The following is a 22,534-nucleotide window of genomic DNA, read 5'->3' on the forward strand; positions in this document are numbered from 1 at the left end:
ACAAATTCTCGATGGGATTCAGGTCTGGAATCTTGGCTGGACCATTCCAAAATGTTGGTATTGTTTTCGGTTTACCATTTCTTGACCACTTTGGCTGTATGTTTCAGATCATCGTCTTGTTGGAAGTCCAGTGCTGCCCAAGGCCAAGTTTCTCTGCAGACTGCCTGAGGTTTTCCTCCAGAATCTTAATGTAATCCTTTTTTTATCATACTTTGACAAGGTTGCCTGGCCCATTGTCTGAAAAACACCTTCAAAGCATTACATTCCCACCACCATGCTTGACCGTGGGGATGATGTTCTTGGGGTTGAATGCTTCTCCTTTCTTTCGCCAAACGAAAGCTACGTCCCTGTGTTCAAACAAGTCAATTTTTGTCTCGTCCAACCAGAATTGACCAAAAGCTTTCTTCTTTGTCCAAGTGACAATTTCAAGGGGTATGAATAATTTTGGACTTAACATTTTTTGTAAAAATATTTTAAAAAACATTGAAATAGGTACGATTTTTCATTAATATTTAACACAATGCCTTACCCTCTTTTGTCATATTCGTATGTCGTTTCCAGCCAGAAAAAACCCTATTTGTTAAATAATAATTCACTATAACTCCAAATTTGAAATCCGGTAAATTATACAGTGGTGTGAAAAAGTGTTTGCCCCCTTCCTGATTTCTTATTTTTTTGCATGTTTGTCACACTTAAATGTTTCAGATCATCAAACAAATTTAAATATTAGTCAAAGACAACACAAGTAAATACAAAATGCAGTTTTTAAATGAAGGTTTTTTTTATTAAGGGAGAAAAAAAATCCAAACCTACATGGCCCTGTGTGAAAAAGTGATTGCCCCCTAAACCTAATAACTGGTTGGGCCACCCTTAGCAGCAACAACTGCAATCAAGCGTTTGCGATAACTTGCAATGAGTCTCTTACAGCGCTGTGGAGGAATTTTGGCCCACTCATCTTTGCAGAATTGTTGTAATTCAGCCACATTGGAGGGTTTTCGAGCATGAACCACCTTTTTAAGGTCATGCCACAGCATCTCAATAGGATTCAGGTCAGGACTTTGACTAGGCCACTCCAAAGTCACATTTTGTTTCTCTTCAGCCATTCAGAGGTGGACTTGCTGGTGTGTTTTGGATCATTGTCCTGCTGCAGAACCCAAGTTTGTTTCAGCTTGAGGTCACGAACAGATGGCCGGACATTCTCCTTCAGGATTTTTTGGTAGACAGCAGAATTCATGGTTCCATTTATCACATTATCAAGTCTTCCAGGTCCTGAAGCAGCAAAACAGCCCCAGACCATCACACTACCACCACCATATTTTACTGTTGGTATGATGTTCTTTTTCTGAAATGCGGTGTTACTTTTACGCCAGATGTAATGGGACACACACCTTCCAAAAAGTTCAACTTTTGTCTCGTCAGACCACAGAGTATTTTCCCAAAAGTCTTGGGGAACATCAAGATGTTTTCTGGCAAAATTGAGACAAGCCTTAATGTTTTTGCTCAGCAGTGGTTTTCGTCTTGGAACTCTGCCATGCAGGCCATTTTTGCCCAGTCTCTTTCTTATGGTGGAGTCATGAATACTGACCTTAACTGAGGCAAGTGAGGCCTGCAGTTCTTTGGATGTTGTTGTGGGGTCTTTTGTGACCTCTTGGATGAGTCGTCGCTGCGCTCTTGGGGTAATTTTGGTCGGCCGGCCACTCCTGGGAAGGTTCACCACTGTTCCATGTTTTCGCCATTTGTGGATAATGGCTCTCACTGTGGTTCGCTGGAGTCCCAAAGCTTTAGAAATGGCTTTATAACCTTTTCCAGACTGATAGATCTCAATTACTTTCTTTCTCATTTATTCCTGAATTTCTTTAGATCTCGGCATGATGTCTAGCTTTTGAGGATCATTTGGTCTACTTCACTTTGTCAGGCAGGTCCTATTTAAGTGATTTCTTGATTGAGAACAGGTGTGGCAGTAATCAGGCCTGGGTGTGGCTAGAGAAATGGGGGGGCAATCACTTTTTCACACAGGGCCATGTAGGTTTGAATTTTTTTTCTCCCTTAATAATAAAAACCTTCATTTAAAAACTGCATTTTGTGTTTACTTGTGTTGTCTTTGACTAATATTTAAATTTGTTTGATGATCTGAAACATTTAAGTGTGACAAACATGCAAAAAAATAATAAATCAGGACACTTTTTCACACCACTGTATGTCCTGCATGTGCAAGCCTATTGAAATCTACAAAGCAGGTTATTTTTGTATATTATCCTATGGTTTGTTTTTGGAGGATTTACGTTTATCATTTTCAAGGTTGTGTTAAGAAAAGTGGGCCATACTTAAAGGAACACTGTCGCACTTGTTTCAGTTGAGATTATTTCGATTAAATGCTGAAATTATGTGTGTAGGCAAAAATCAATGACGTCACTTAGCTTCGGCTGCCTTGTCCTTTGCTGTCTGTTTCTCTCACTCATGCAATTCTTCCTCTGTAAATTCCAGTCCAAAACTGTACGGTTGTATTTCTTCATCAAAATCAAAAAGCTTGTCTTCTAACTCAGTGAAGTCAGAGCTGTCCGGCATATTGCTCAGGCTAGCCAAGTTAGGTTCTGTGATATTTGTATGCTAACATTACCATATTTGTGTGGGAGTGTCATGTGATTGCCTGATTGCCTGAATGGATGGCCGTCCATAAACCAGTCCATCCATATTTAGGAAATGGCTACACTGATGGTGATTTAACACACATAATTAAAGCCTTTAATCCAAATAAGATCAACTAAAACAAGCGTGACAGCGCTCCTTTAAGGTAAATCAGTTTCATGTTTTAAAAGTACTGTGTTAAGTGATATCTAATTAGCATTCTTCTTTTTGTGATTAAGGGGAGGTACCACTTGTGAAAAGGGCGATGTTGGCGGGATAGGTCAAATATTATGATATTTAGCTTCAGCAACTACTATAGTTTCATAAAATATATGAAACAATGATCTGAATTAATGAACAACTTTAAGTTAATTGAGATGTTTTTAAACCAGCTTTGTCAAGTATACAAACACCAAAAAAAAACTTTAATGGGCAATTTATAAATTACATACACTTTTTTTTTTGTTACAACTTATAGATATAACTACCACATTTTACTTGGTGCTGCTTAACAAAAATAGCTGGGGAATTGCAGAATTATACTGTACTGTATTTTGTCAGGCGGCACGGATGGTGCAGTGGGTAGCACTGCCGCCTCACAGCAAGGAGGTCCTGGGTTCAAATCCCCGTCGGCCGGGGCCTCTCTGTGCGGAGTTTGCATGTTCTCCCCGTGTCTGCGTGGGTTTCCCCCGGGTACTCCGGTTTCCTCCCACAGTCCAAAGACATGCATGTTAGGCTGATTGGAGAGACTAAATTGCCCGTAGGTATGAGTGTATGAGTGTATGAGTGTGTGAGTGAATGGTGTGTGTGTGCCCTCGGATGGACTGGCAACCTGTCCAGGGTGTATTCCTGCCTTTCGCCCAATGTATGCTGGGATAGGCTCCAGCCCCCCTGCGACCCTGTTCAGGATAAGCGGGTTCAGATAATGGATGGATGGATGGATGTATTTTGTCATTTATATTTTATGGGGTATTCTATGTGGAAAAATATCAAAACAAAATAAATAATTCATCAATAAAACAACAAATTGAAAAACCCCTCGGTAATTTGCCTGCTATTGAGTCATTCCTCCCATTGAAATTATATTTTAGAGAAAGTGATGTAGTCGAACTACAAAATGGCTTAGCCTTAACCTTCAATGTCAGCTTAAAGGAAAATTCTGTTACCTTGCTGTAATGCAAAAGTTGTTGACATGCAAATTAATAATACAAATGCATTTTATATATTTTCAGTTGTCAAAGGTTATGCAAATTGTATGGTTGTACATGTGTACATATAGACAGGCAACAATCCCTTCATCAATGAGAATTCAAATCTTTGAATACCACTGAGACATAAATCACCCTCTTTTCTAAAACATTTGATAATTAATAGTAAACCCCCCCTGAGAAATAGCTAATTCAAGGTGATATGGAAAACAGGCCTGGTGTTGAATAACACACATTTTTGCAAATTATAAAATATTTGTGTTTGGGTGTTACCTGTACTATGGAGTTGCGTTCAAAACTGGCATGGCGTGCTTTATAGATGAGGAGGCATAACAACTAACTGTTCCCTATGTAGCTAAATTGAATGCATTACAGAAACCTTACTTTTGCCTCAATTAAATGTATCATTACATAAGAAACGTATCTCAAGTTATGATGAACCAAATTAATTGGAATGACCTCTGCTACAATCAGGATGCACAATTATCAATTCTGACAGCTGGCATCAGTAGCTTTCCTTTTCTTGAGGCAAATAATACAGTCATAACCACACTGTAAATTAATTCCACACATGTCCCATACCATGACCTGTCTGTGCTTTGGTAGTTGTGTGCAATCAATGTGTTTGGACAGGCATGAGCACATATGATATGTGTCTTTTTGGGGAGAGAAAATATATTGTTGCATGCATTCGTTCTTGTTGGTGCACGAGTCCTTGCCAATTAAATATATTAACCTTAATGAGGTTACGTACGTTTCTATGTATGCTAAAAGTCAAGTGTATAACTACAATACAACCTTACTTGCTGTGTTTCTGTCTGTAATGGAAGAAAATTAGTTATAGTGTAACATGCATTCACATACGTTGGCAATGTCGGCCTTGAATGTCTTGGATTAAGGTTGATGATGAGGAATTTAATGTGTGATCCAGGGCAGGAATTTCAGTGGCGACCATAACAGTCATTCTACCGTAAAAGGCATTTTTGATCACATTTCTTCCCCTTTCTGAAAAACAGCTGAACCTCTTGACCATGTCTGCATGCTTGTATGCCTTTAGTTGCTGCTACATGATTGGCTGATTAGATACTTGCTTTAACAAACTGGTGTACAGGTCTCCCTAATAAAGTGCTCAGTGAGTGTATGTAGAGTAGTGATCTAGCTAGGCAATTTAATTGAAATTCTTGTGTGAATAATAATTATTAATTGACGTTAATCTATTTTGTAAGCTAGCTACAATTTGGGGCTAACATAGCTATGTATAAAATGGCTGTAATTCCAACACGGTTCACCCAATATGGATGTAAAAACCCTCAAACTGAAGCAGGAAGTCCTGCACTTTAATCACATAGTCTAGTGATTGTTGATTTCATTACATTACATTACATTATTGGCATTTGGCAGACGCTCTTATCCAGAGCGACGTACAACAAAGTGCATACCCATAACCAGTGATAAGTTCGCTGAAAGACCCTAGAGGTAAGTACAATTTCAACTGCTACCTGTACAACAAAGATAAGGACAAGGACCATTTTTTTTTTTTTTTTTTTTTTTTTTTTTTTTTGAACAAACAAACAAACAGAGCAAAAGTCACCAAAGTTAACTATCCAAACACTGCTTACCTAGCCAACTAAAAATACCGATACACAAAGCAAGTCACAGAGACAACAATTAAGGTTCACAGGGAGGTAGGGAGGGATGGGGAGAGGTGCTGCTTGAAGAGGTGCGTCTTCAGTTTGCGCTTGAAGGTGGGGAGAGATTCTATAGTTCTGACCTCAACGGGGAGTTCGTTCCACCACCGTGGAGCCAGAACAGACAGTAGTCGTGAGCGTGAGGTGGAGGTTCTGAGAGGGGGAGGTGCCAAGCGGCCTGTGGAGGCTGAACGAAGAGGTCTGGCAGGGGTGTAGGGTCTGATGATTTTTTGTAGATAAGCTGGGGAAGACCCTTTAACTGCTTGGAAGGCTAGCACCAATGTTTTGAATTTGATGCGAGCCATGACAGGCAGCCAGTGGAGGGAAGTAAGCAGGGGGGTGACGTGTGAGTATTTTGGAAGGTTGAAGACCAGACGAGCTGCTGCATTCTGGATGAGTTGGAGGGGTCTGATGGCGGACGCTGGGAGGCCAGCCAAGAGGGAATTGCAGTAGTCCAGGCGGGACAGAACCATCGCTTGGACCAGGAGCTGGGTCGAGTAGGGGGTGAGAAAGGGGCGGATTCTCCGTATGTTGTAGAGGAAGAACCTGCAGGACCGGGTCACCGCCGCAATGTTCTCGGAAAGGGACAGTCTGCTGTCCATCACCACGCCGAGGTTCCTTGCACTGGGTGACGGCGTGAGTGTGGTATCCCCGAGGGAAATGGAGAGATCCAGATGGGGAGAGGTATTAGCAGGGATGAATATCATTTCAGTTTTACCTGGGTTGAGCTTTAGATGGTGGTTGTCCATCCAGCTCTGGATGTCCCTCAGGCAAGCAGAGATACGGGCTGAAACCTGCATATCAGACGGCGGGAACGAGACGAAGAGTTGGGTATCGTCCGCATAGCAGTGGTAGGATAGCCCATGTGCAGTGATCACAGGGCCAAGGGAGCGAGTGTAGAGAGAAAAAAGAAGCGGGCCAAGGACTGAGCCCTGGGGAACTCCTGTGGCGAGGGGCCGAGGTGTCGATACCGAACCAGCCCAGGCAACCTGGAAGGAGCGACCAGAGAGGTAGGACTCAATCCAGTCCAGGGCTGTGCCACAGATGCCCGTTGCTGACAGGGCAGACAGGAGGATGGAGTGATCCACAGTGTCGAAGGCAGCAGAGAGATCTAGAAGAATGAGGATAGAGGAGAGGGAGGCTGCTCGTGCGGCATGAAGCGACTCACTGACGGAGAGGAGCGCAGTCTCTGTCGAGTGGCCCGATCTGAAGCCAGACTGATGGGGGTCTAGCAGGTTGTTGTTAGAAAAGAAGGAAGAAAGTTGAGTAGAAGCGGCTCGTTCTATAGTTTTAGAAAGGAAAGGAAGAAGAGATACCGGGCGGTAGTTCTGGATGATGGAGGGATCCAGAGTAGGCTTTTTTAGCAGCGGAGTGATGTGGGCCCTCTTGGAGGATGCCGGAAAACAGCCGGAAGACAGGGAGGAGTTGACAAGGGAGGTGACAAATGGGAGAATGTCAGGTGTGATAGTTTGGAGAAGAGAAGAGGGGATAGGGTCAAGGGCACAGGTTGTAGGGCGGTGGCAGAGCAGGAGTTGAGAAACATCAGAGTCCGTAAGGGGGGAGAAAGTGGAAAAGGAAGGGATGGGCCTAGAGGGGGGGAAGGGCACAGTGAGGGGGGCGGTGGTTGTAAAGGATCTGCGAATGACTGTGACCTTCTCATTGAAGAAATCAGCAAAGTCATCAGCAGCGAAGGAGGACTGAGGAGGAGGAGGCGGTGCGTTGAGGAGAGAGGAGAAAATGGAGAAAAGTTTCCAGCAGAGTTCTGAATTTGCGTTTGATAGTATTTTGCTTTGGCGGCAGTGACATCGGAAGAGAATGCCGCCAGGAGAGACTGGTAAGTCATGAGGTCGGAAGCGTCTCTGGATTTCAACTGTTTGTAAACAACAAAAATATGTCGCTTCAAATACTTATGGACTGCACTATATGAAATAACAAGAAATTAATTAATTAATTAATTAATTATCCTAACCCGCTTATCCTGAACAGGGTCGCAGGGGGGCTGGAGCCTATCCCAGCATACATTGGGCGAAGTCCATCGCAGGGCACACACACCATTTACTCACACACTCATACCTATGGGCAATTTAGCCAATCAGCCTAACCTGCATGTCTTTGGACTGTGGGAGGAAACCGGAGTACCCGGAGGAAACCCACGCAGACACGGGGAGAACATGTAAACTCCGCACAGAGAGGCCCTGGCCGACGGGGATTCGAACCCAGGACCTCCTTGCTGTAATTTGAAATGATAATTTGAAATGAATCTGCTTTCAGATTGGACATAGGAATGCTCAGTAATCTGAGGGGACATTTTGGTATACAAGGCATCAGGAGCTCAAATATGTCCTATATATGTCCTAAATTGCATCATCTCAACTGACGGGTCTTTGAAAGCCTCTTACCTCCCACCATGTAGCATACCCAGTTCTAACCAGCCATAATGCTTTCCCATCTTGTCACAGCCCTAAGCATTGCAGAGTACAGCTGTAATCATTACTGTGATGGCAGATCTAGTCTTGTACCATAGAATAATAACTGTGAAGCAAGTATTGGTTTGTACCATAGAAGATTTATGACAACAGGTCCAGTCTTTTATCATATCATAGCATTAGTACATTGAGATGGAAATGGAGGAGAGGCAAATGTTTTCTTCCCCTTTGGTTCACTGCTGATTATTTCAAAATATTGGCCTATCACTTTTGCATTCCCTCTATGGTGTGTCCATGTTTCCTTGTGACATGAAACCTTGCCTTCAGAAAGCCCTCCATTCTATTTTCTTGATTCTCATTTTTCTTTTGTCATCATCCTAGGCTTTAAGTCAGGTTGGGTGGCCTGTAGCGTAGTGACATGACTGGGTACAAGGTACATCATTGGGACATGCAGGGTCGGTGGTTCGAACCCAGGTGTAGCCATGATAAGATCCGCACAGCCATTGGGCCCTTGAGCAAGGCCTTTAACCCTGCATTGCCCCAGGGGAGGATTGTCTCCTGTATATAATAATTCAGCTGCTATCTCAGAGGTTGATGCATTGTTTAAGTGCGCTTATTTTGTTGTTACAATTACCATCTGTTTCAATTTACACGTAATGGCCAATTCATTAGGTATTATGACTTATTTTTCTGACTTATCAGTCTTCTGCTTCTGTAGCCTATTTACATAGCGTTTATGTAGCATTTTTGGCTGCAGAACTGCTGCTCACTGGATGTTTTTTAGTTTTTCACACCATTCTCTGCAGACTGTAGAGACGGTTGTATGTGGAAATCCCAGGATTCAGCAGTTTCTGAGCTACTCAACTCACCCTGTCTGGCACCAATAATCATTCCATGGTCAATGTCACTCAGATCACATTTCTTCCCCATTCTGGCATTTGGTGTGAAATACAGCTGAACCTCTTGAACATGTCTGCATGCTTTTATGAATTTTGTCACTGCCACATAATTGATTGATTAAATATTTGCATTAACAAGCTGGTGTACAGGTCTACCTAATAAAGGGCTCACTGTGCCTCATGTATCAAATGTGAGCCAAATGAAATTGACTGTAACAATGTGTGATTTATCACACTTTTCAGATGTCAGTTTTTTCATAGGAACTTCACAAGTGGTCTCAGTTGTTTGTATTGTGTGCTGAAATGAAAACGCACAGCACAGGTGTTTTGTGCATTTATTATTGCATTCATTTCTGTTGTATTTTCATTTAGATTGGCAAAATTATTTGAATAAGCCAATTGAATATTATAACAATTCATATCATTAAAGCGCAACAGGATTCAACATTAAAAGGGGTGATGTTTCAAGTTTGCTATAAATAGACTTAGACTCGTATATATGGCTGGCCTCTCTTTAAATTACATGTACATTTATTACTTCAGCCTATTAGAAAACTTGGGACATGGCGTAGCCGACTTTAGGAAGAACGCATCTTCAAAGGCCTAGCCGATTTCTTTAGTGAGGTGCACAGAAGAAACAACGAACAATAACGGCGAGTTTAAGTTCAAACCTCCATCATGGTAGGCTATAGAAGTGGCATGGCATGTGGCTGACGCACTTCATTTGTTTATGAGTTTTGTTTTATGCCACGCATTTAATGTCAGAGGTTGATGTGAACTGTTTTTCCCAGTCGGAAGGTGGTAATTGGGTCATTCCAATATGACGTGAATGCATATTTCATTGAATGCATCATTGCTATGGCAGACCTCTCTTTACATTACATTTGCTGCTTTATTAGAAGATTTGAAGCTTGGCCACATAGGCACTTAGTTTGAGGCTTGTGACACCACCTTCTGGCTCTCTGCAAGGACAGGGAAAATGTATCGGCTATTGCTGTCACCCATCTGTCATCCAGTAAGATACCGGACAGCGACGTCTCTCGTATAATTCACCAATGCGTTCCTCCAGCCCTGTACTTTCCTTCCCTCAGCGAAGCCTGGAAGGCAGCAGCTTATAGAACTAGCAAACTAATTGCAATGGGTTTACTAGCTAGCTCAGTAACATAGATACAGATACGTTTCATAAAAATACATTAAAGAAATAGGGCTGCGGTGGCGCAACAGGCTAAGATGCAGCAGACTTGCGGTTGCAGTTTACTGCAGTTGCACACCGGGGACCGGGGTTCGATTCCCGGTCCTGCCAAAAGCCAGGTTTGGCTGGCTCACGTGGAGCAGCATAATTGGCTCACTGCTCCAGAGGGAGGGACTTGGCAGGGTTAGTAGATCGCTGCACAATAAAGGCACCTTGGGCGCCTTGGAATCACGGTCATGAGCATGAGACGAGACGGCTTGAAGAAGGCGTGTCACTCTCCTTCAGGCCGCCACGGGATGGGGTGTGGGAGGTGTATCTAATACTAGCTCTAATTGAATCAGACGGGGTACAATTGGCTACCAAATTGGGAGAAAAAGGTAAAAATCCGAAAATAAAATAAAATAACATACATTAAAGAAAAGCTGCCTGCGAAGTAATAATATGTAACTACACATAATCTGTGGTTGCTGAAACTGCCACAATTTTCTTTTTACCTGCTGCATAGTGTGTGCTACTTGAGAAAGAGTTTGCAACAGCTATTCTATATATTGGCAGGCTATATATTAGTCCTCCCCGGCTCTGACAATTCACTGCTTACACTACAAATTAAATATTTTATTTAGTTTTTGACTTGTACTTACATTAACAGAACTTTAATCTCCACTTCAGATAATCTTTTTTCTTTTTCGGCTGTCTCTTTAAATCGGCGAAATTCCATATATGGCATTTTAGGGGGCGTCAATTAATGCTAATCACAAATTTTGTGAATGCATCTTTGATGTACGATTTATCACCATACACACGGATACGAAAAAAAGCTGTGTCGACGCGTGTTTGATAAATCCAGCGTAATTTGTTAGTTCTGTTCCAATCACCTGCGATGGACTGGCCACCTGTCCAGGGTGTATTCCTGCCTTTCGCCCAATGTATGCTGGGATAGGCTCCAGCCCCCCTGTGACCCTATTCAGGATAAGCGGGTTAAGATAATGGATGGATGGATGGATGGATGTTCCAATCACACATACATTTGCACATGGATTTCCGAAAATATTGATAAATGAGGCCCACTGAGTGTATATCTCAGCAGTATAATATTAGTCATGAAGATTTAAAAAGTTATTGTTGATAAAAAAATGCTTTGTATATGTCAGATTAAACAGACAACGACAGTTTGAGTTGAGCTAAGATAAAGAAAGTGCAAAATCTGCCTCATTCAAACCCCAGTGACTCCATTCACATGTCAACCAATCAAGCAGAGAATACCCAGCAATGCTTTAATTTCAGCACAGGGAACATTTGCACTTTTTTCTTCTCCCGTAAAGCAGAATGTGATATGACAGTAATTAAGGGTCAGCGCACTCATGCACATCGTTATTGCTCCTAAAATATGTGAGCCAGTGTAATGTGTCTAGTCTGGATAAAAGTGACTCCCAGAACACCTGTCTGCAAACTTATTTTGTGGCACAGCTAGTGATCAGAGTGACACTAAAAATATTGAGCTGCTTCTCTGAACTAGTATCGTCGAGAGACACGGCTCTTAAATCATAAATCAGTCATGAGTAGACACAGTAGCAGAATGCACATGTGTTTTTTAGAAACTTTACTTTTTACTTGCTTGAAGGTTCATTGGAGTCTAATGAGCACAGTGCGAGTATAAAGAACAGATTTAAAGAAGAAAAAAGGAGATTGCAAGTCACAGGAAGGCTCCATAACCTTTGTTAAGTGAGTGCATATTTCTCTGCTTCTCTTCACCCTTTTCTTGAAAGCTAGTCATGCTTGTAACTAGGGATGTGACAAATCAGTTTTTTGAAAACGGTTGCCATCCCATTTTGAAAATGGTTAACCGCATTGCTGATACAGCTTATGACCGCTGGGGGTCGTATCTTATTTATTTTAAGAATTATTATCTTTTTTTTTTTTTAATGGAGTAGCCTACTGACAAAAATTTAATTGCATTTTGAAACTTTATTTTCGACCACCGTGAAATTGTTTCTTTTAAATGTCAACATCGTAACTCAGATATTAGACTAATTGAAGGATTTACATTTAGGCTATGTCCAGCATGCTGGTTGATTGCATGTCTTTTTTTAATGTATTGGTTAAAATGCTTATTCTTCATGTTTTCACCCCTCTTCCCTGTGGATTCTGCCTGCGATTATGCTCTCCATGCAGCGACAGCTTGACTGTGTTATGAGAGACAGTAGCGTTCTTTATGAATAAAACACTGAGACTGACTGCTGGGAACTTACACATTACTGGTGTAATTCACTATTTTCACTGATTAGCTGACATTTTCAATTAAAGCGCCCCAACAAGTAAAAAGCACCAACACAAAAACAACATAAGCTATGACTACGGTGTCCAACAAAAGAAAGAAAGAACTATGGTTCAACATTAGACCAGCCCACAGAGAGAGTGGGAAATCGTCAGTTTAGAAATATAATTTAAAAGGAAATTAGGCAACACATCACATAAAGTGCAACATGCATCCTTCGTAATGTACAATTTTATTCTTTGCATGAAAACAGTCCCATTAATGTGGTATTTTAGTAATATTAGCCAACTACAACTGTAGAATTATTAGTGTACATATTGCTTAACAGATTGAGATGTAACTAAGAGCAACTGCTGATTTCAGAGGCTTTTTCCCAGTCGATAAGGTATAGCTAAGAGTGATTTAGACCAACCTTACGAAAGTACGACGTACAGAAGGTAGACATAGCTAAGAACGTTTCGGGAAACACGCTGAAACATTAAGGTAGAGCTTAAGGTATAACAACGAAAGGTTTTGGGAAACACAGCCCAGAGCATTGTCTTTGGGAGAAAAGCAAGCCATTTTGAAGCTTAGAAAATAGGGGGAAATTGATCAGAGCCATTGCAAAAGCATCGGGGGTAGCTTGTAACAACTTGGAATGTCCTGAAAAGAAAGAAATCACTGGCATACTGAGCGACAGACCCCAAAACAATCTCCCCTTGGCAGGGGTGACGATATCTCAATCAAGTGTTAGAGGAAGACTTGAACTCACCTAGATTCAAATAACCTCCTTGAACCCTTAAAATCTGGATTCCGACCAAAACATAGTACAGAGACTGCCCTTGTCAAGATCACAAACGACCTCCTCCGTGCTGCAGACTCTGGACTTCTCACCATCCTCATCCTCCTTGACCTCAGCGCTGCTTTTGACACTATCTCCCACCCACTCCTTCTGGAGCGCCTAGCAATCCTGGGGGTCACCGGTACTGTGCTAGCCTGGCTAACATCCTACCTGACGGGTAGACAACAGTTTGTCAAACTAAAACACCATAGGTCCAGGTCAGCTGCAGTTACCCATGGTGTCCCTCAGGGGTCAGTGCTTGGTCCATTATTGTTCATCATTTACCTCCTCCCCCTTGGCCGTATCATGCGTTATCATCACATCAACTTTCACTGTTATGCAGACGATACGCAACTCTATATCTCAACCAGGCCTTCTGTCCCCTTGCCCCCCCTGTCCCTCCTCAGGTGTCTTCATGACATTAAAACCTGGATGACTACAAACCTCCTTCAACTCAACGGCAATAAAAGTGAAATCATGCTCATTGGTTCAAAATCCACATTGTCCAAAACACCCAGCTTCCTGACAACCATTGATGGTTTCCCTGTCCCCCTGTCAACACAAGTCAAAAGCCTTGGGATCATCCTGGACAATACTTTATTCTTTGGTCCCCACATAAAAACATCTCAAGGACTGCCTTTTTTCACCTCCGCAATATCTCCCGACTCCGCCCCTCACTCTCCCACACCAGTGCTGAAACTCTAATCCATGCCTTTGTCACCTCCCGGCTGGATTACTGCAACAGCATCCTCTCAGGATTCCCCACCAAACTCACCAACAAACTTCAAATTATACAAAATTCTGCTGCCCGAATCCTCACCCGCACAAAATCTCTAGAACACATCACACCCATCCTCACTCAGCTACACTGGTTACCAGTTCAACAGTGCGTTGATTTCAAGATCCTCCTACTCACATACAAGGCTTTGAACACCCTTGCACCCCCCTATCTCTCTGACCTTCTTCACGACTACACCCCAACTCGCACTCCCCGCTCCTCCTCAGCTGGCCTCCTGTCTATCCCCACCACCTGACTCTCTACTATGGGTGCTCGAGCATTCAGCTCTACAGCACCCAGGCTCTGGAACTCTCTACCCATACATATCCGCCATCCATCACTGTCATCTTTCAAAAAACTTCTCAAAACTCATCTGTTTACTCTTGCATACCCCTGACTGTTTCCTTCCCTTTACATGTTGTTGTGTCTATCTCTGTCTGCTGTCTGTTTGTTTGATATTAATTGTAAGTTCATTGTAAATTATTTTGAATTGCATATATTGTATCATGTTTTCTTTTTTGTTGATGATTTAAAATGGGATATTTTGTATCATGTTTTTACCATGTTTATTTTGTATTTTGCACAATGTAAGGTGACCCTGAGTGTCCAGAAAGGCACCACTTCAAATAAAATGTATTATTATTATTAGAGAGCAGCAATATAGAGGCTACAAGATCAGTAGTAAGAATCGGAAGTTGAGATTACAATTTGCCAAGTACAGAGATGAGACACAAAAGTCAATCACCAGACCTTAACCCAATTGAGCATGCAAGTTATTGCAAGTAAGGGATATGCTATGAAATATTAAATGTTATTTCCTTACATTTACTTAAATATTCTCTGTTCCAATACATTTGCGTGCCTAGAAATTGGGTGGTCTGATACCAAAGGTGCTATGTTCTAAGTAGTTTAACACATCTAGGTGTAAAGCCAGGAAATAAAAGCTGACTTTTGTCTCATGTTCATCTTTTTATCTCAACCCCAATTGTATTCAGTGTATTGCAAAAAACAATGGAATTGGCCTTGCTGTTCCAATACTGTTAGAGGGGACTTTAAATACAGTAAGTTATAAAGTAAAGTTCTCATTAAACATTGAATATCAGCAAAAGTAGCCATTTGCATGTCAGTACAAGGGAGGCAATAAGTATCAACATCAATCTAAGTTTTTCTACAGTAGCCTGCAGATTATTGAAATACAGGTACAGAAAAGGTAAATATTTTTGGCATAATTGCTGCACTCTAGGATACCTCCTCATAAGCGCTTGTTATTGAGTAGTTTTTTTGGCATGGGGTCAAACAAGCATTTGTATTTGTTTAGCTTGCAATCAGGTAGTCTATGCCACCTTCCAGTGCAATCCTCTGCTAAACCGTTGACTGATCTTCTCTAATTCATCATTTTCGACGATCCATTTAGTCTGTTATGGATGTCAGTATAAATGCAACTGTCTTTGTTTTTCTGGTGAGCTGACAGTGCTTGTCTTATACATAACTTTTCTCACTCACCTGCAATTAAACCATACCATATTTTTATTTGACACTTTATAGACTGGCAAAGGACATGACCAGTAGGGATTACACCTGCCTGCAATTATTTGGACCACTGATATGGATCAATATAAAAGAAAGCAGAAGAAAAGGCTAGAACCTAGTGTTTACAATGAATGCCTCTGTTTTCTGTTCGTAATAAACTTGTTGGGGATGATATGGGCTAAATGGGGTTGTAATTCCTTTATTGTACAGCACATTTCATGCCCAGTGTCTGAAATCCTTTATGGTTTGCGGATGATTTTCCTTTTCCTCTTGGTAAATGTCAAACCTGAAGATTGAATCTGGATGATTCATGTCTCTTTTCTCTTTTTTTAAAGCATTTCAATCTGCCAAGTTAATTTGGATTGTAATTGCTTTTTTCCACAACAGATGCAGAATGTATGCTGTGTCTAATGTGACTGACTGTGAAATTAGTTCTCTCGAACACCAGGCCTGATGCCAAACTGAGCTTATGCAGGTTTCAGGTGCTGTTGCATGTTTTTTAAATACAAATCATTAACATTGATTTGCTTGGCAGATGGCCTTATTCACACAACTTATATTACTTATGTTTATTATCTTATTATATTTGTTGTACGTAGATTGATATTTACTGAAGCAAAGCCAACTATGAGACATTATGTTCAGTAAAATTTGTTTTACATTAAAAATGGAATTTTAATAGAAAACAATGAAAAAACAACATACTTACCGAAAGTGCTGTTGCTATTTACTACAGTGACATTACTCTTAATTATATTAGAGCTGAGTTTTATTAGAAGAAGGACTAAGTAGAAGGTTAGTATAATCATACCTGTATCGTTTTATGACAGCTGAGTGATAACATATTGAGCTCTTTCAAGTTTTGTGGTTATCTTCTGTACCTAAATTCATGTCTGTGGTCTCCTGACTGCCTAAACATTGGGATGCAGGGTACCCTTTGATTTTAAACACAAAGGTGTCAAGTATCCTCGTATAGACTTTTAAGCTGAGATGAGTCGAATAGACTTGAACGACAGACAGAAATATTAATGCAGCAATGGTAACCGCAATGCACTTCCGATAATTAGTTTCTTAGAGCAGAATTGGGCCAAGAGCATTGTAGACATGTACCGACGGGCAAAGACATCTTGCGCTGCTCCTGCATGCATTTGCACCATTACGGATTGACTATAAAATGAGAGAATAAATATTAGATAGGTGTTTTTCACAACTGCCGAGCAGTTGCATTATGGGAGTAAAACAAGGCCTTTAAACACCACCTCTTGCTAACACATCACATTTCCTTTGTCTGGTCGGAACTGTGTTCCATTATTCATTTCTCTGGCGTGGCGGACAGCCTTTCACGGGTCGACTTAGGTTACACTTTCCATATTATGCATTTATGCAGCAGGAGATTGTAATGACGTGGTTCAAGTAAAGGGACCTCTTCACGGTACCTCACTGATGGTCAATGTTTCTTAGCCTGACCTCAATAGCGCACTGCTGGACAGGTTAGATAGGTAAGACATTATTCTGATATTCAAGACCCTGCTGCAAAATACAACTCTGAAACAGCTGGTAGCTGGTTGACCAGTTCAGACCAACTCCCAGTTTGAAATGGTTTGACCAACTCATGCTAAGTTTTGAAACAGCTCAAAAACAGCTACCAGCTGCCAGGTACCAGCTCAGACAAGTTACCAGCACTAGTTGGTTGACTAACTCATACCCAGCTAGACCAGCTTATGATCTGCTTGACCAGCTCAATTATCCAGTAGGCAGAGCTGAATTTTACAGCAGAGAACACTACCATTATGTATCTTTCACATCAATAAAAAACTTCAACGTGTGGTATAATGTTTGTAACAAGGATTGGAGCCATTTGACTGCATGCCACTCCACACCACTGTTTGCTTTTAAGAAACATGATCCAAACATATTTTAGTTCCATTCCCCTTCATTGCAATGCTATCCAGTGTTGTTTCTACCCTGTCCTTGTTTATCTTTTTCCCAACTTAGCAGTGGCTTTAAAAAACCCTATTGGGAATATAATTGCAATTACAATGTTTTTCATGGAAATTCATAAGACAAGTATAAAAATAACATCTATTATTTATGGTGCTGTGGAAGCCCACCTGAGTTTACTTTCATAAGGGCTTCATAACACATCCATAACACTGTAATAAGCTTTACTATAGCAAACCAAGAAAGTGCAACATAGTTGCATAATTATATGCATACATTATTAATATAGCATAGATAATTTATAGGGGTAACTCAAAATATTTCTGCGAGATTGGGAAGTTTTGTCACAAGGGACAGAACCGGTAATTATTTATAAAGTGTCCACCTTGGTCAGGGACTCTGCTGAGCAAAAAAGAATGTAAATTCAATCTGCAAATCTGCTGAGTACAAGGACTTTCATCCTGTTTTGCCAATGAAATGCAATGTGAACATAGGGTAAAAGAATAAACTGTATTAGAATAAACTTACTGAAATCTCCAGGGAAGGAGTAGATTAGAGGCATTCGCTCATAATACTAGGGTCAAGACACATTAAATGATGACAAATTTGTTGAAGAGTACAAGACATAAGCCCTATTCATAGACATTGAGTCGCATTAAGATACCCAAATGGTTATAATCTCGGTGGTAGGGGATGGTACAAACCAGACTGTCTGTAAAGATGGCTTGTTCATTTTAGAAATGGTTCTCCTAGTTCCCATTAGTTCAGTCAGACAAGTCATAAATTGCATAAAGCAATATTTTATGTGAATGCAACTTCAAGGCTCTGCCTTGTAGCACTCCCCGTTTGCACAAGCCAGTCAAAGCAGCAACAGAAAGTGACCGCTGCAAACCCCCCCAAAGGGGATCATATGAGAAGCAAAGCCCACAGGTGCTTGCTGGAGTGGTGGGATTTCTACTATTTTGGCTCTGTACTTCAGCACATTGGATTTGAAACAAGACAATGAATATGAGGTTTAAGTGCAGACTAAACTTTAGTTTCATGCTATTTTCATCCATTTTCATCAGGTGAGCCGTTTAGAAATGACCCTTTCTAAACGGCATTTTAGGGGACCAATGCAATTGGACAGTAGGTAAAATCTTTCTGATTAGTCAGGTGTATTGAATTGCTTCCTTAGTGCAGGTCCAGTATATGAAAGCTTTCAGTATCCTGTCTTGATTCTAAGCTTTTGATTGTCTTTAGAGTCTGTTATTGGCTATGAGTTGTGCCAATAAAAGTCAAGGAAGTGATTATGATGCTGAGAAATAAGAACAAACAGTTAGAAACAAAGGCTAAACCAAAGGCTGACCAAAAAAAACAGTTTGGAACATCATTAAGAAGAAAGAGAGCTCAGGTGAGGTCAGTAATTCTACAGGGCCAGGTAGTCCAAAGAAGACTTCTACAGTTGATGACTGAAGAATTGTCGCCATAATGACGTAAAATCACCAAACACCTGTCCAACAGATCAAAAACACTCTTCAGGAGGCAGGCGTGGATATGTCGATATAAGACGACTCTCCACTGCAGACTTCACAAATCAAGATCTATAGAGGGTACATTGCAAGATGCAAGGACTAATTAGCTGCAAAAACAAGATGGCCAGGTCAAAGTTTGCAAAATAGTCTCTAAGAGTGCCTGCATAGTTATGGTAAAAGGTCTTGTGTACAGACGAGACCAAGATTGACTTGTATCAGTGACATGGCCAGAGCAAAGTGGGGAGGCTACTGGATAGTAGCAGCAGTAGGGAAGAATGAGCTAACTGGTATGGTTGGTGATTTAAATAACCCTCCCAAGGCATAAGCATCATGAGACCTGATGGTGACTTGGCACTTCTCGAGTTACCTGCTGCAAACTTTGCATCATTAGTGAAAAGGACAGTGGTGTACAGTACTTTTCTCAACTCTCTTTCACCTTGTTACTGGAACATTTCTATCTTATCTATCCTTATCACCTCAACTGTTCTCTTATTGTTGTTGTTTGAAAGACAGCTCTATTCAATGGAGGAAATGAACAGCAAGAGAGAAAGGGTAGCAGTTCTTTGGGAGTTTGATTGTGAGAGACACCCATGGCCACAAAACATAGCCTTTCTGGGAGAGACCTGTGAATGTGATGCAGTCATTAAGGTAAAACCTAGGTGGAAATGTTCTGATATGACCTCATGAAGCTATGCCTCATCTGCATGCTTAAAATTCATCCTTGGTTGTGTTCTGTTACAGAGGCTGAATGAGGTCATTTTACACAGCTTTTCCTAACCGATGAAAGGTTATATTGAACAATCCTGTTAAAATTGTTTGTAAGTATTTCGTTTTGAGAAATTATTTTGGGAAAGCTATTGTGCTACGTGTCATGGGTTCCACATGAGAGGGCTATGTCAATAATGACAAAAGGCAAGTTGCATAAGAAACTGAGCAGTTTGAAAAGGCAGCAATCACATGTCAGTCACGCACTAAAAAATCCTCAGGGCACAGGGGTTTCAGACAGCGATGGGAGCTGTTTTCACAGCCTCGCAAAAATCAAAAACCAAAATCCTCTCCACTTTCTCCATGGAATAGAGGGTTTTAAGGCCAAACTGGAGAGCTCAAACCTCAGAATGGCTATAAAAAGTGATGTTTGGGAACCCTAAAGAAGCTTAACTAACCCCAAAAAGGATGAACCTGTCATGCTCTGTCAGAAAGTCATTGAACTGAAGCACTCATAGTATTTTGGCAATGAGAGCTGCCTTTCGAGTTTACCATAAGAAGCCTGTTATTTACATACAGTGCTCCCGCCCTTTGTGTAGCTTATGGCTCCCATTGCTAGTGTTTAGCTCTCCTCATAGTGCTGTAAACGGCACCGTGCTGCTAAACAGAGATAAGGGGTGATATAGTGTCTTGGCCACACAAATCCCGTATATGGACCTTCTGTTCTCCAGCTGCACGGTTGCCTTGCCCACTCCATCACTCCATTTTCCCTGTCTGCGGACTCCTTACTTTTTCATTTGTCTGAGATCTTTGGCAGCGTGCGCCCTGTGTTTTGGAGATGAAACGTGATGTGCTGTAAAACGAGGGCTCGGGGGCCTTTGATCGCAGAGCGGTCGTTTCCCAGACGTTTTACGGCCCTCCTCCCCTCGGACGAGCCGGGGCCGAGTCCCGGCCGTTGAAAGCCGTGTATCCGAGGGGAAAGCACAGGGTACGCAACGACCTGGAAAACAGCGTTCCTTCTTTTATTACCGTGCTCTTCATCGCAAGATAGTTAATACTGACTGAACAGAACAGACGGATGCCTGCAAGAATATTGATAATCTTGAGATGGGCATCAATCTGAGATAGCTACTCAAAAGAGAAATACACTAAAGGTCTGTTATTGCTTTTTCAATCACTGAATAACATCCAAAAAAGATAAATATACCAAGGAAAAATAAAGATCTTGTAATAAAAGTAAATGAATGTTGTATGCCTGTACCCAGACTGTACTGATGCCCAATGAACAAACACTGGGCTCTTTCCAATGGCTTATTTTTCCGCTCCTTCGTTTCCTTGTGTCCTTTCCTTGATCCTAGCTCCACCCATTGGCAGAGCCAAGGAAAGGATTTAACGTCAATTACAGATGTGGCTGATGGAGACAGGTGGATCTACAGGTTGATCATTTATAGGTCACGCATCATAAAAAAATACTCTGTGTGGATGTACTTGTGTTTCCTCACGCAATAAATATTCTGGAGCCTCCTCCTAGCTCCTGGCCCCTAGCTCCTTGAAGGAACATTTGACAGATTGGACTGTCCTTAAAGCTGGGGTAGGCAATTGTTTTGGGTAATATTTGGTGAAATTCCTACAGCTAGCAATAAACCAACTGCTCTGGAAAAACAATCTGATATCTGTGATTGTCTCAGGACTGATTTTCAGGGACTTTTTTTCATCACTCCCTGTAGCTAACATCCAAGGATGTTAGGGCAGCTCTCAGCCAGGAGCCGGCCTTACCTGCCTATCAAAATTGTGGTGTGCATCCTTGAGTGGCTGACTGGAGAGTAGGGGATGGGTTTATTCGCCGCTGTATACATTCAAAATCTTCTTCTACCCTGATTCTGCTTGCACCCAAAGATCGCCTTCCACAGCTTAAGGCTGGCAGACCTCAATTGATTTCCGGGTCAGGCAAGGAACAAGATAAAAAAAGATAAAATAAGCTATTGGAATGAGCCCACAGTGGCTGGTAAGTGTAAGTAATGACTCTCCCAAGGAAGAGGAGCTTCAGTAGGCAGGCTAACTTGGCACAGTGACAGTAGTAGCTCAACTGAATGATTGAAAAGAAGCATTCGGCCCAAAATGCATATTTCAGATTATTTCTGTGCGGGTGTTTGACCCACCTAAAAAGAAAGAAGATTTTGTAGTAAGGCTTACTCTAAGAATAGTGCACACCACTGACAAAATACATTTATGAAATGGAATGAATAAGGCCCAGATTTAATGGAACCGCTATTGCACCCAAAATTGAATAAAGAATCTAACAGTGTTGTGTTTTGGTTTTAAATTCTTACATTTAAATTTAGTATATATTTACTTCATTACAGAGATCTCCTAATTCTGATTCCAGATATTCCTCTGCATCAAGACAAAACATAACTGTTTTAGCAAGTTAGTGAAAATCAAGCATATATTCAAAGCCATGTTAAACAAAGTTAGTGTAGGTAGTGTGATAAAAGACATCCGGCACAGCATTAAATATGGCTCTCACTAAGCATTACAGGGCACTTTTCCTAAGTGCCTCTCCATTAGGTTCTTTTCAACAAATTGAACATCCATTTTGTCTGTTTAAATTTGCACCATGGTTTCTCAGAAGCCCAATGGCTTTTTAAAACAGTCTGGGGGCTAACTGGGATTCTGCAGCAATTAAGTTCTTATTCATAAATTAAAATTAGCATGGCTTTTGCCAAACAAACAACAGGCCAGCATAAAATTGCCATATATTACAATAACTGCCTTTTTTTTTATTCATCATGCAAATTGAAGTCCTTTCATAGAAAATTAATAGAGGAGAAAAGTATCTTGGCTTTAGCATATTCAATGTCTGCAGTAAATGAAACTGACAATTTAGCTTTGTGTGTGTTCCTCATTTTCCTCCCCAGTCTGGAGAGCTCAAT

This window comes from Conger conger, chromosome 5 (assembly GCF_963514075.1).
Source record: "Conger conger chromosome 5, fConCon1.1, whole genome shotgun sequence".
Classification (NCBI taxonomy): Eukaryota; Metazoa; Chordata; class Actinopteri; order Anguilliformes; family Congridae; genus Conger; species Conger conger.